Source organism: Canis lupus, chromosome 12 (assembly GCF_011100685.1).
Source record: "Canis lupus familiaris isolate Mischka breed German Shepherd chromosome 12, alternate assembly UU_Cfam_GSD_1.0, whole genome shotgun sequence".
Lineage (NCBI taxonomy): Eukaryota > Metazoa > Chordata > Mammalia > Carnivora > Canidae > Canis > Canis lupus.
In genome coordinates, this window is record NC_049233.1 from 62,670,116 (window position 1) to 62,683,575 (window position 13,460).

Below are 13,460 nucleotides of genomic sequence, written 5' to 3' on the forward strand. Positions count from 1 at the left end.
AAGAATCAAAAGATCAATAGGGAAAAAAAAAGATGAATAGGAGATACCTACACATAGGAGAAAGGGTGGTGAGGAACATTCTGAATAGAGAGAAAGGTATTTGCAAAGATCTTGTGATGCATGGAATGTTTAAGAAACGTAAAGAAAGTCTTTCAGTTATGTCACTAAAAGCTAAGGAGTAAAAGGGAGTACCCTGTGAGATGAAACAGTTTCCAGCAGTGGAAAGGAATTAAAGAATTGGAAGCTCATGGGAATAATATGATCAGATCCTTCTTCAAAAGGAAAAAATAAAAATCTCTCCTCCCAAAGTATGAAGAATGAATTGGGTTCATGGTAGAGTACATAAGGAAAGACTGGTTAGGGGTACTAGTTAGTCTAAGTGAGAGATGATTGTCTTTTGAACTAGCATAATGACTCTGTAAGTAGAGAGAACAGACTGGATTGAGAAATATTTTGCTGATAAAATCAATAACTGATGATGGATCGGTATGGAAAATATGAGGAAGGTGGATCATGCAACTGCATAATTGACAGTATCAATGCTTGGAACAGAAAACACAAGGACAGAAGCAAGTTTAGAAGAGTAGATCATGGGATGCTCTCGAGTGGCTCAGAGGTTGAGTGCCTGCCTTTGGCTGAGGGTGTGATCCCGGATTCCTGGGTTCGAGTCCCACATCAGGCTTCCTGCATGGAGCCTGCTTCTCCCTTTGCCTGTGTCTCTGCCTCTCTCTCTCTCTCTGTCTCTCATGAATAAGTAAATAAAATTTTAAAAAAGAAAAAAGAGTAGATCATGTCACAAGAGTCTGAAGTAGCTCTGAGGTAGTGAAGTGGGGATATCAGGTAGATATGTGAACACATAGCTATTCTGAGCTAGAGATGAATACTTGGAGATGTCACTGTATAGATGGTGTTTGAAACCTAATTTAAGAGTATAAAGTAGAAAAGAAAAAGAGTATAAAATAGAAAACTAGAGTTAACTTATCCAAGATTGATCCCTGCAGGCTGACTTCCCAGAGGGGAGGCAATCTTCCTGAAAAGCTTGATGGAAACTGGATAAATCTGAGCGGTAAAGGTGGTGTATTCCAACAGAATATCGAGGTATTGGATCAGGGTGTGCAGGAGTGAAGAGTAAGAGAGAGGTAGCTGGAGTGGGATGTGGGGTTAAGAGAAGGTTTTTCTGTTTTGTATTTTCAAGTAATAAAATAATTGAAGATTTTTTTTATGTTTTTTTAAAGATTTTATTTATTTATTTATTCATGAGAGACACAGAAAGAGAGGCAGAGACACAGGCAGAGGGAGAAGCAGGCTCCATGCAGGGAGCCCGACTTGGGACTCGATCCCGGGTCTCCAGGACCACACCCTGGGCCAAAGACGGGCACTAAACCACTGAGCCACCCCGGTGTCCCTGAAGATGCTTTAAATGCTCTGCTTGAAACTAATAGAATAATCCAGAAAATAAAGGAAAGTCTTAGTCCATTCAGGCTGCTATAACAAAAATCTCAGAGAGTGGGTGATTTAAACAACAAACATTTGTTTCTCAGTTCAGGAGACAGGAAGGTCAAATCAGGGTGCCAGCATGGTGGGATTCTGATGATGCCTTCTTCCAGGTTGCAAACTGCTGTTTCCTTGTACCCTCACACAGCAGAAAGAGCGAGAGAGCTCTGTGAAGCTTCTTTCTTAAGGGCACTAATCCCATTTACAAAGCTTCATCCTCATGACTTAATCACCTCCCAAAGACCCCACTTCCTAGTGCCATCACTTTAGGGGTTAGGATTTCAATATATGATTTTTGGAGGAACACAAACATTTGGTCAATAATGAGGAATAATCAATAATGTAAGATCTAAAGCATGGGAAGCTTCGTCAATAAATGAGACCTGCTTCAATGTTCAACAATAAGAAAATTGTCCAACAAATTGCAGAATGTCTACATAATGCAATGTGTTGCAGCCATTACAAATGGTGTGTATGAGAAAAGGATAGCATTGATCCCAGGAAGGGCAAGGTGGGAGGGGGCTCTGGGGATAGAAAATTAAGTGACAAAGGCCAGCAATGGCAATGAGACTTATCACTTTATCCCTCTACAACTCTTTCTAATTTTCACCTCTATGAATTCATTTCTTATTCAACACTGTGAAAATAAACATAGTAAATGATGTGAAACAAGAAACAATGATAAATATGTAAAGCATTAATATATAAAGTATTTGCGGTTTCCCCCAAAATATTCAACCTCCCTATACTTTTATGAGAATCCTTATTTAATTTTTTTCCAAGGATAGAGGATTTTAAAATTATTATTAAGGATTTTTTTTTTTACTTAAAGTAAGGAAAATAGCAAAATAAAATCCTATATATTCATCATCCAATCAACCTTGTTTTGTCAATATTCCCATTGACACTCCACCCTCATGCTGGATTACTTTTTTTTCCCCCTTCTATGTGATTTTTATTAGGGGATGGAGGTGAACATGGGGGCATTATTAAGTTCTCAGCACAGGAGCCAGAGTATAGGAAATTTTGGAGGGATCCCTGGGTGGCGTAGCGGTTTGGCGCCTGCCTTTGGCCCAGGGCGCGATCCTGGAGACCCGGGATCAAATCCCACATCGGGCTCCTGGTGCATGGAGCCTGCTTCTCCCTCTGCCTGTGTCTCTGCCTCTCTCTCTCTCTCTCTCTCTGTGACTATCATAAATAAAATTAAAAAAAAATTAAAAAAAAAAAGGAAATTTTGGAGCCTCCTCCTGGGGCACAGCCACAGAGGAGGGGGCAGCTCTTCTGGTACTCAAGAGAAGGTAGTTAGTTTTAAGCCATTCTTTCACTTTATTGTAAGTCTCCATAAACCAGTTCCTGATCTTCGCAGGAATGTCACTCAGCTTGATGCTCTCAATGGCCTCCCATGCCTTGTCCTCCAGGTGTTACCAAACTCCTTCAGCTAATCTGGGATGCACTCCAAAGTTCTGATTATTTGTGAGGCCACCTGGGCCAAGGCTGGGCCTTCCAAAACCATCCACAGAACCACCGCCACAACCGGGAGCGACAGGATGAGCCTCATGGTTAGGTCCAAGGGAGAGTCTGGTTCAGTCTCAGGACAGCACGGGGTTACACTGGATTACTTTAATGTAAATTGCAGACATTGTAGCATTTTATCTGTAAACATTTCTCATGTATCTTCAAAAGATAAAGGACTCCCCAAAATAACTATACTACTATAATTATGTATAAAATGTTTGCAAATTGATATTGTCAAATATCCAGATGATGTTCACATTTTCTCAACTGTCTTAGTCATATCTTTTTTAAAAAGACTTTATTTGCAAGAGAGTGAGAGGACAAGCGGGGGTGGGGGGAGATAAACAGACTCCCCCGCTGAGTATGAGGGGACATGGTCTCAATCCCAGGACCCCGAGATCACAACCAGAACTAAAGTCAGATGGTCAACCAACCGAGCCACCCAGGTATCTTTTACATTAGTTTCAGGTACACAACATAGTGATTTGACAAATCTATACGTTACCTGATGCTTGCCACGGTATGTATAGTTACCATCTGTCGCCATATAACCTTATTATAATATTATTGACTATATTCTTTATGCTATACTTTTTATCCTTGTGACTTATTTTACAACCAAAAGTTTGTAACCCTTAATCCCTTTTTCCTATTTTACCCATCTCTTCCTCTGCCCTCCCCTCTGGCAACCACCAGTTAGTTCTTTGTTTTTATGAGTCTGTTCTAAATTTAGGTTTGTTCATTTGTTTTGTTTTCATGGATTCCACATATAAATGAAGTCATATGGCATTTTCTTTATCTTATTTCACTTAGCATAAAACTCTCTAGGTAATCTATGTAGTCATAAATGACAAGATTTTGTTCATTTTTATGGCTGAGTAATATTCCATTGTGTGTATGCATAAATAAATATGTATATCTTAGACATTTTTGACAATTTTCTAAGATTTTTTTTTTGAGAGAGAGAGCATGAGTGGGAGGGGCAGAGGGAGATTAGAATAATTTGATACTCATTTGGAGAAAAAAGAAAAGAATCCCAATCTCTATGTCACATCACACAAATTAATCTGGGAAAGATCATAAATCTGCACATAAGAGCTAAAACTATAAAGGTTTAAGAAGAAAATACAGGAGACTACTTTCGTGGTCTAGGAGAAGGCAAAGATTTCTTATACAGGTCACTGAGAGCAAAAAAATATAAAAGCAGACATTTGATGTTAGTTTTCAATGGTAAAAACTCATGCTCATCAAAAGATACCATTATGAAAATGAATAGGCAAATTATCCATGGGAGGGGCGCCTGGGTGATTGGTCAGTTAAGTCTCTGTCTTTTGATCTCAGCTCAGATCTTGATCTCAGGGTGGTGAGTTTGAGCATCGTGCTGGTGCTCAAATTATCCATGGGAAAGAATAATCATAAAGCACATATATTATAAAGAATTTCAAAAAAAAAAAAGAATTTCTTGGGCAGCCTGGGTGGCTCCATGGTTTAGCACTGCCTTCAGCCCAGGGCCTGATCCTGGAGACCTGGGATCGAGTCCCATGTCGGGCTCCCTGCATGAAGCCTGCTCCTTCTCCCTCTGTCTGTGTCTCTGCCTCTATCTGTGTGTCTCTCATGAATAAATAAATAAAATCTCAAAAAAAAAAATACAATCCAGTAGGGATACCTGGCTGGCTCTGTCACTAGAGCATGAGACTCTAGATCTCAGAGTTTTTTTTTTTAATTTTTATTTATTTATGATAGTCACAGAGAGAGAGAGAGATAGGCAGAGACACAGGCAGAGGGAGAAGCAGGCTCCATGCACCGGGATCCCGACGTGGGACTCGATCCTGGGTCTCCAGGATCGCGCCCTGGGCCAAAGGCAGGTGCCAAACCGCTGCGCCACCCAGGGATCCCTAGATCTCAGAGTTTGAGTTCAAGCTCCATATCGGGCATAGAGCTTGCTTAAAAGAATGTTTTTTTAAAGCAATAAATAAAAGATGACCTAATAAATTGGAGATATTTGTGCTATAGTACTCTCAGAAAATGTATCACCCCTGAGACAGAAAGACATTCTAGTACCTTTTTTTAAAAAGATTTTATTTATTTATTCATGAGAGACACAGAGAGAGGCAGAGACACAGGCAGAGGGAGAAGTAGGCTCCCTGCGGGGGCCTGATGTAAGACTTGATCCTAGGACCCCGGGATTACACCCTGAGCTGAAGGCAGATGCTCAACCACTGAGCCACCAGGTGTCCCGACATTCTAATATCTTTTATGACACACAAAGATAGTATTTATTCTAGTAAAGCATGAGTCTTCTTCTCTAAGACTAAAATGAAATAATATAGGAATAGGGTGGAAGATGTTCTCCTTTCCAGACAACATTCATGCTTAACATATGGGAGAGAATTAGTCCTGGAAAAACCTAACTGTAGTAAAATAATTTTTTTGAGTCCTGAGATAACATACTACAAATATTGAGGACATATACATTAAAAAAAAATCCATACCTAACTCTATGAATTCAAAGTACTATAGATACCAATTCTCTTCCCCATATCAACCATAGTAAGTACATGCCAAAGGCAGCCAATGCTTGCAGATACAAATTGCAAAGTAAAAATTGCAATCTACTTTCTCGGGAGTAGATTATTGCAAGCCTACATGAAATTTAGGATTAAAATTAAATTAAATGTATTCATTTTGGGAGAGATGTAAATCATGGGATTTCCATAAATCTCATAAATAGTGATTGTGTAAAGTAGAAGCTTTTGGCTAAAATAATTTTGATGTTTATTTTTTTTTTTAATTTTGATGTTTAAAATCTTAATTACTGTTGCAAAAATTTCATGGTTTACGCTAGTATTAAAAGTAGTCCTAGGGGGTGCCTGGGTGGCACAATGGTTGAGCAGCTGCCTTTAGCTCAGGTCGTGATCCCAGGATCCCAGGTTCGAGTTCCACATCAGGCTCCCCACGGGGAGCCTGCCTGTCTCTGTGTGTCTCTCATGAATAAATAAATAAAATCTTAGGGCAGCCCTGGAGACCCAGGATCGAGTATCACGTCGGGCTCCCTGCCTGGAGCCTGCTTCTCCTTCTGCCTGTGTCTCTGCCTCTCTCTCTCTCTCTCTCTCTCTCTCTCTCTCTCTCTCTCATAAGTAAATAAAATCTTTAAATAAATAAATAAAATCTTTTTTTTTAAAGGTCTTACAAAGTGAGGCATTAGAATATAGAGATAGGCAACCTCCAAAGTGAGACTCATTCTGAGAATTTTAAATTTTTAAACTTTTATATTTTTTTAAGATTTTATTTATTTGAGAGAGAGCGATCGAGAGAGCAAGCATGAGCAGGGACAGGGGAGGGAGAGAGAGAGGCAGACTCCCCACTGAGCAGGGAGCCCGATGCAGAGCTCCATCTTGGGACTCCCAGATCATGACCTAAGCAGAAGGCAGACGCTTAAACGACTGAGACACCCAACCACCCCAAAATTTTAAATTTCTAAAGCACTAGCAGAAGTCTCTGAATTTCATTATAAACGAAATAAAATCAGTAATTAGTCCTATGGAAGAATTTTGTGAATTTTGTAGTAGGTTTAGTGCCCTTAGTGATCACTTGATAGCGTGAAAGATAATGTTTCCTAACAAAAAATAATAGTGTCAAGAAAATTAGTATTATTGAATTGTGCATATTTGAAATTATACATAATCTTTTTTCCTATTTCAGTAAAATTCTGCCTTTTCTAAACATTCAGTTTGAGTTAGATAAATGATGTTAATGAGTCCATGTCGTCATCAAGTAGCTTAGTCCCAAATTCGATGCAAATATTTATATGCAAAGTGAAGGTGGACATACAATAAAGAATAGCCATTTTTATTTTACTCTCAGGGAGAATAAATTCTAGAAAGTTGTGACATGTGCAAATATAATAGTAATAAATGGCAAACTGTGGAGTTTCCTTCAAGTTGTGATAAAAACCCTGGAGATATGTGGGGGGAGAATGATCACTGCATAGCAGGGAGGGAGTGGAATCAAGGAAATTTTCATGCCCAAAAGGAGGTCACATTAACACATGGGGAATAGAAACAAGCAGGACAATCTGATTAACAACAAATAATAACAGCTGATAATTGTTGAGCATTAATAGCTGATTTAGCTGAGGCTTATGGGCAATTGGAGCATTAAGGCTAACATGTGTTAGCCAGATTTTACTTAGCCTTGATGCTGTGGAGGAGCTTGAGGCCAGCTCTGCAAGCAGTGAGGAACGACATAATTAGATGGTAGTAGATGATGATGGCAACAAGTGAGTAAGTTAATAGGCCCTACAATTATACAGGTGAGTGCAAACAAAACATAGTATTAAGGTTGGAGTGAAGAAAAATGATGGATGTGGATACTACGGATTAACAGGATGCAGAATATAGAATCTAGAGGGGCTGTGGACTACATGGGCAAGAGTTAAAGATGACTCCAAACTTAGTGGTAGTCAGGAGTAAGTTCTTTTGAGGGAGAAAAGCTTGTTCAAAGTTAAAACGAGAGCACTTGGATGGCTCTGGGTTGTAAATTTGAGCCCCACATTGGGTGTAGAGATTACTTGAAAATAAAATATTTTTTAAAAGTTGTCGAAGACTTTTAAACAGGGGTGCCTGGGTGGCTCCATTGGGTAAATGTCTGCCTTCCACTCAGGTCAATATCCTGGAGTCCCAGGAGCCCCCACATCGGGCTCCCTGCTCAGTGAGGACTCTGCTTCTCCCTCTCCCTCTGCTCCTCTCCTCTGCTCCTGCCTTTCTCACACTTACTCTCTCTCTCAAATGAATACATAAAAAACTTAAAAAACAAACAACGTTTAAACAGATTTCCATAAAGGAAGGCATTTTATTTATTTATTTATTTATTTATTTATTTATTTATTTATTTATTTATTTTGACAATCGTTTTAAATTCAAGTCCTCCATTTCTCATAAAGCTAGGTCTGAGACATTCAAATTTAGTGTTATGAATGTTTGGTTCTGTCTCCCCTCCACTTGGTGCAGCAGACTTACTGGTGAACACATGTCACCATGTTTCTTACTATTTATGTGCACAAGCTGTGTCTCCAACTCGAAATCATAGACTGCAGAGTTGGAAGAGCCTTCTCAAGGCTGAGCCTGGAGTATGGGACAATCTAAAGAGACATTTAATAAGTGCATCTGTCATCTGAGTACTGGTTTTCCACATCCATGTTTCAGTTGCATTTAATTTACATAAAATCACCTTAAATAACCATGAAGAATAGATTTGCTCACCTTTTCTTCAAACCAAATCATGCAGTGGAAAAGTAAAGCGTTTAATTTACCAGAGTAGAGTGGTTTAGGACTGGGAATGGAGAGGTGGGCATTCTAGTGCCGACACTGACACTGGAACACTGTGATTCCTTCAAACTGTCCAGTTTCAAGTTTCTTCATCTGCAAACTGAAATTTATTAACAGGACTTTTTCAGTTGCAAGTGACAGAAGTGTGACTTCAGCCATCTTATGTTAAAAAAAGGAATTTATTAATTGAATAGGATGCCTTATGGACTCCCCAAGGGAGGAAGCACCATTAGAACGCTCTCTGGTCTGTCAGATAAATTTTTCTAGAGAACAACTTGAAACATTTCACTTTCCACCTCAGAATCTATGTTGTTTTCCCCATTCTCCATAATTTAAAGTCTCAACTCCTAAGCATACTGTTCAAAACCTGACACAATCTGTTTTCAAACCACTTTTTCAGTCCTGCATTTATTGAGCACTCACTGCAACCAGGATTTGTCCTAGAGGGAAATAAGTTGGGATTAGAATTCATGGGTCAATTCCTACTAACCGTGTGTCTTGCAAAAAAACTTCCCAAACTCCTGGAAGCCTCATTTTCATCACTTGCAAAATGGGAATACATACAGTATCTGTCTTTTTTTCAATTACTTCATTCTGTATTTCACAGAAAGAAACATAGTTTCACATCTTACAGCTTTCCTTTTTTTTTAAAAATTTTTATTTATTTATTTATTTATTCATAGAGATGCAGAGAGAGAGAGAGATAGAGACACAGGCAGAGGGAGAAGCAGGCTCCATGCAGAGAGCCTGACGTGGGACTCGATCCCGGGACTCCAGGATCATGCCCTCGGCTGCAGGCGGCCACTCTCCGACCAGGGTACAGAGTCAAGCTATTTAAATAGGTTGCTCTCTCAGGAGCCATGTACATGAGAGATGTAGTTCCCCCCAAAAAATGGGAGCTGAGAGTTAAAAAATAATTTGGCCAATACAGAGGATGTGAACTTACTTTTTCAACTCTAAAAGTCTGTGTCTGGGAAATAACATTTTTTTTGGCACATCCTTGACATGTATTCTTTCAAAGTGTTCTGTAAAGTATTTGCTTCTTTTGTTTGTACTTCCAGCCTGCATTTATCTCCTGAATCCTTCTTCATTTTTAGCATTACCACACCCCCAGGAATCCTCAATTAATTTAGTATCTTAGCATTTGTTGCTTTTAGGAAAACAAGAAGGCCGAACTGATCTAAGAGATCTCTCCTCCACAATAGCCACTGTGGAAGACTGTGCCCTCTCACCACTCTCTTGACCCAAATTGGCCATTTGGGACAGAGTCAAGAATACTTGATCCACCTCTCCACTCTGAGCCTTGGAGGTCGTAGACTTCATGTTATCAAGGGAAGAGCAGAACTTGAACTTAGAGCTTTATTTAACCTGGACACTCATCACAGCTCCAAAGTCCTTATTTAACCTCAGCTCTACGTAATTAACCATTGATTTTGGTGCCCCAACCTGCTTCCTACCCTATCCTACTGTGACAATTTAACCTCTGCATTTCAACATTTGGGGCATTGGTTCTTCAAATTACATCTATAACCTAGTATAGCCTATAGCATTCACAAAGGCAGGGCTTGACTTCATATGGAAATCCTGGAAGAAAAACAATAAAGATGATTGGATCTATCTTTTCTTCAGAATTACCTGAAATGTAGATACCTGGGAATGCGAACATAGTGGTTTAGAAATAGAATGTAGCAAATCTTTGTTGCTTAACAGTTCTTTTTTAGCGGATCACTAAATCAATTGGAGAGGGGTGATTTTCTTTTTTCATTTTCCTAAAAAATCTATGAAGGATCTTTAGTTTCTCTCTCTGAATTTTAATGCAATAGATCCAGTTATACTCCCTAGGTTATTACAGAGAAAAGTTTGGTGAGATGGGACCAGAAGGCACATAAAGGGGGAAGCAGGTGCTCTAGACTGGATGCCTGAGAAATAGTGGGGAGGGAGAGATCATCTGGGGCTGCTGATCATTCCTCTATTAAGACCCAGTGATACTTGGGAGAGCTTTCTGTTAGAGGATTACATGGCCCTGATTCCCTCATTCTTGGAAGGAATTCTTCCCAAAGCACTGAAGGTAGAAAGAAGTCTGATTCTCACCGAGGAACCTACATGTCCATGTACTATTTACAGTGATACTCAGATAAGTGCCACTAGGCTGGCACTATTCTACTATAGCTATAGAATAGCTCCTATACTATAATACTATAGTATTAGCTATAGTAACTAATCTATTCTGAATAGCTTTTTATAATTCAAATATTTTTGGAAGATATCATAAGACTGTAAGGCTAAAAGAAATAGCCCTTCATCCTTTTGACATCTCCTTATCTCTCCAAATCCCTATTTCATATGTTCAACAGATGAAACAAGTACAGAGCTTTGTGTTTCATGCTAAAGGAGATCATGATAAATGTGTTGTACTAGTCTATAAAAAAAACAACAAATGAAAACTGGTGGTGGAGATAGAGGAGAGTCAAACACATGGTGGAAAACATATTAAGACATGCATATTTTATTTCACCGAACACGTTTTTATTGTGTATCAATTCCATTCCAGGTGTTGTTCTAGGTACTGGGGATATAGCAATAAACAAATAATATTCCTATCCTCATGGGTTTACACTCTAGTGGAGAAAACTTAAAATATGAAAATTAAAAATAAATAATATGATATTAGCCATATAAAAGTGCTGAGGAAAAAAGGCAGAAGGAACAAGTACAAAAGTCATTAAGTGGAAAAGAGCTTGGGGTGTTTGAGGAATAGCACAAAGCCCAGTGTCATTAGAATACAATGAGTTTAGGAGAAAGTGTAGGAAATAAGGTCAAAGAGGTATTGGTAGGTAGACATAGTCTGAGGAACCAAATGGTTTGAACCAATGGAGTGATATAATCTTATGTATATTTTTAAAATATTTGCCTAGCTACTGAGTAGAGAGCATACTGTAGGATTCAAAAGCACAAGCTAGGACGTCAGTTATGAGAACATTGCCAACAATGCAGTAGAGGAATAGTGGTGGCTTGCACCAAGAGTACTTCAGTGACGGTGGTGAGATGTATGTTTTTTGAGATTTTGCAGGTGCATAGGATGAGGGGTTTAAGACAAAGAGAGAAGTCAAGAGTCTAAGATTTAGAGCCTAAGGATTTTGTCCCAAGTTACTGGGTGACTGAAGTTGCTATTTAATGATGTGGAGGACTCTGGAGGAGGAGCTGGTTGGGGTGGGGAATAATTAATTACCAGTCCTTATCTTTGAGATGCTTATTAGACATCTAAGAAGAAATGTCAAGTAGGAGGCTGGACAGATGAGTCTGGCATGGAGGAAAGAGGTCAATACTAGATACATTCCATTTTTTAAAAAATATATTTTATTTATTCATGAGAGACAGAGAGAGAGAGAGGCAGAGGCATAGGCAGAGGGAGAAGCAAGTTCCATGCAGGGAACCTGATGTGGGACTTGATCCCGGGTCTCCAGGACCACGCTGTGGGCCGAAGGCAGCGCTAAACTGCTGAGCCACCTGGGCTGCCCAATACATTCCATTTTTTACCATATGTACATTAGCTATCTCATCAGCATTGTAGTCTTAAAACCACGGAAATGAATGAGACCCTTTAGGAAATGACTGAGAATAAAGAAATTTGAGGTAATAAGCCATGTAATATATTATGGAAAGGACGGTGTAGATCTAGCAAAGCAGTCTAAGGAGCAGTAGTGAGAGCCGGTAGGCCAGAAGTGAAGAAAGTAGTTACAGTGCACCTGAGAGAGTAGAAAGTCTCAAAACTGACTACTGAATGAGGCAGCACAGAGGTCATTGTGTTATTGGTAAGTACAATTTCATTGGAGTGACCAGTGTGACTCCAATTGTGACCTGATTGGAATGGGTTTAGTGAGAAATGAAACATCTTTCCTATATCGCTCAATATAGTGTTCATTTGTATAACTCATTTAAGGGACAGTTTGGCAATAGCTAGCAAAATTCAAACTCACATGCCTTTGACCTGGCAATTCAACTTGGAATTTATCCTGTAGATATACTTGAATATGTGTAAAATAACATATAAAGGTAATTTTTAAAGACTATGGTAAAATTTATGTAACAAAACTTACCAGCTTAACCATATTTAAGTGAATGGTTTGGTGGAATTAAGTACATCCACCTTGTTGTGTAACCATCACCACCTCCATTTCCAGAACATTTTTCGTCTTACCAAACTGAAACTTTGTACCCATCATTCCCCAACTCCCTCCCCCAGCCCCTGGCAACACTCTTCTACTTTCTGTTTCTATGACAAAGAGGTGTTTTTTGACCACCATCATATATAAATTAATAGTGTTATATTAATTAAATAAGACGGCCTTTAAGCTGAGGTGGTTCTTATATCTTAGCAGCCTATGTAAGAAAACCAGATACTAAGCCTATAAATGTCTCAAAGTTAAGAAATAAAAACCTTAGGACAACCAGTCACGAGCAGCCAACGAGGCTGCCCCAAACTTAAGGCAACTATAGCCAAATAATTTCCTTGCTTTGCTCCTATGTCTTCTCTATAAAAAGTCTTGCCCCTAACTCCTGTTAGTGGAGTACTTCTAGCCACCTTTAGACATTGGATGCTGCCCAATTTGAATATATTTTTGCTCAAATAAACCTTAAAATTGTAATATACTTCAGTTTATCTTTTGACTGTACCTGTCCAACCCCTCCTACCATTTTCTAGATCCTTTATCCTGTTTTATTTTTTCTCATTACATTTATCTCCACCTGACACATATTGTTGTTTATCTGTCTCCCCTCCCCCATTGGAATGTATGCTCCTTGAGGGCAGGACATTTGTATATTTTTGTTTTGTTTTTTCTATATCCTCAGAATCTAGCATAATACTTGGCACGTGTAGCAGCACAGTATTTGTTGGCATGAATGAGGTTCAGGGGGAAATGCACTCCTATTTTAATTTCCTGGTTGATGGATTAGACTCTGACCCTGAGGATGTACATTCTCTAGGAGTTGAGCCCTTACTCCTTTGTCTCTATTTCTCCCCATCTATCAGTTCTTGATCAGCACAACTTTTTTCTTAATGCAACTTTGATCCAATTTCTTATCTTTTACACCATTTTAAATCTGTAGTCCCCTTGTCCTTCC

The 13,460-nt window shown here is 39.1% G+C and overlaps 1 pseudogene; it reads right to left on the reverse strand.

Moving 5' to 3' along the window:
- Window positions 1–793: 793 nt before the first annotated feature.
- On the reverse strand, window positions 794–3,052 carry LOC100683439 (annotated as a pseudogene).
- Between the last annotated feature and the right edge of the window lie 10,408 nt (window positions 3,053–13,460).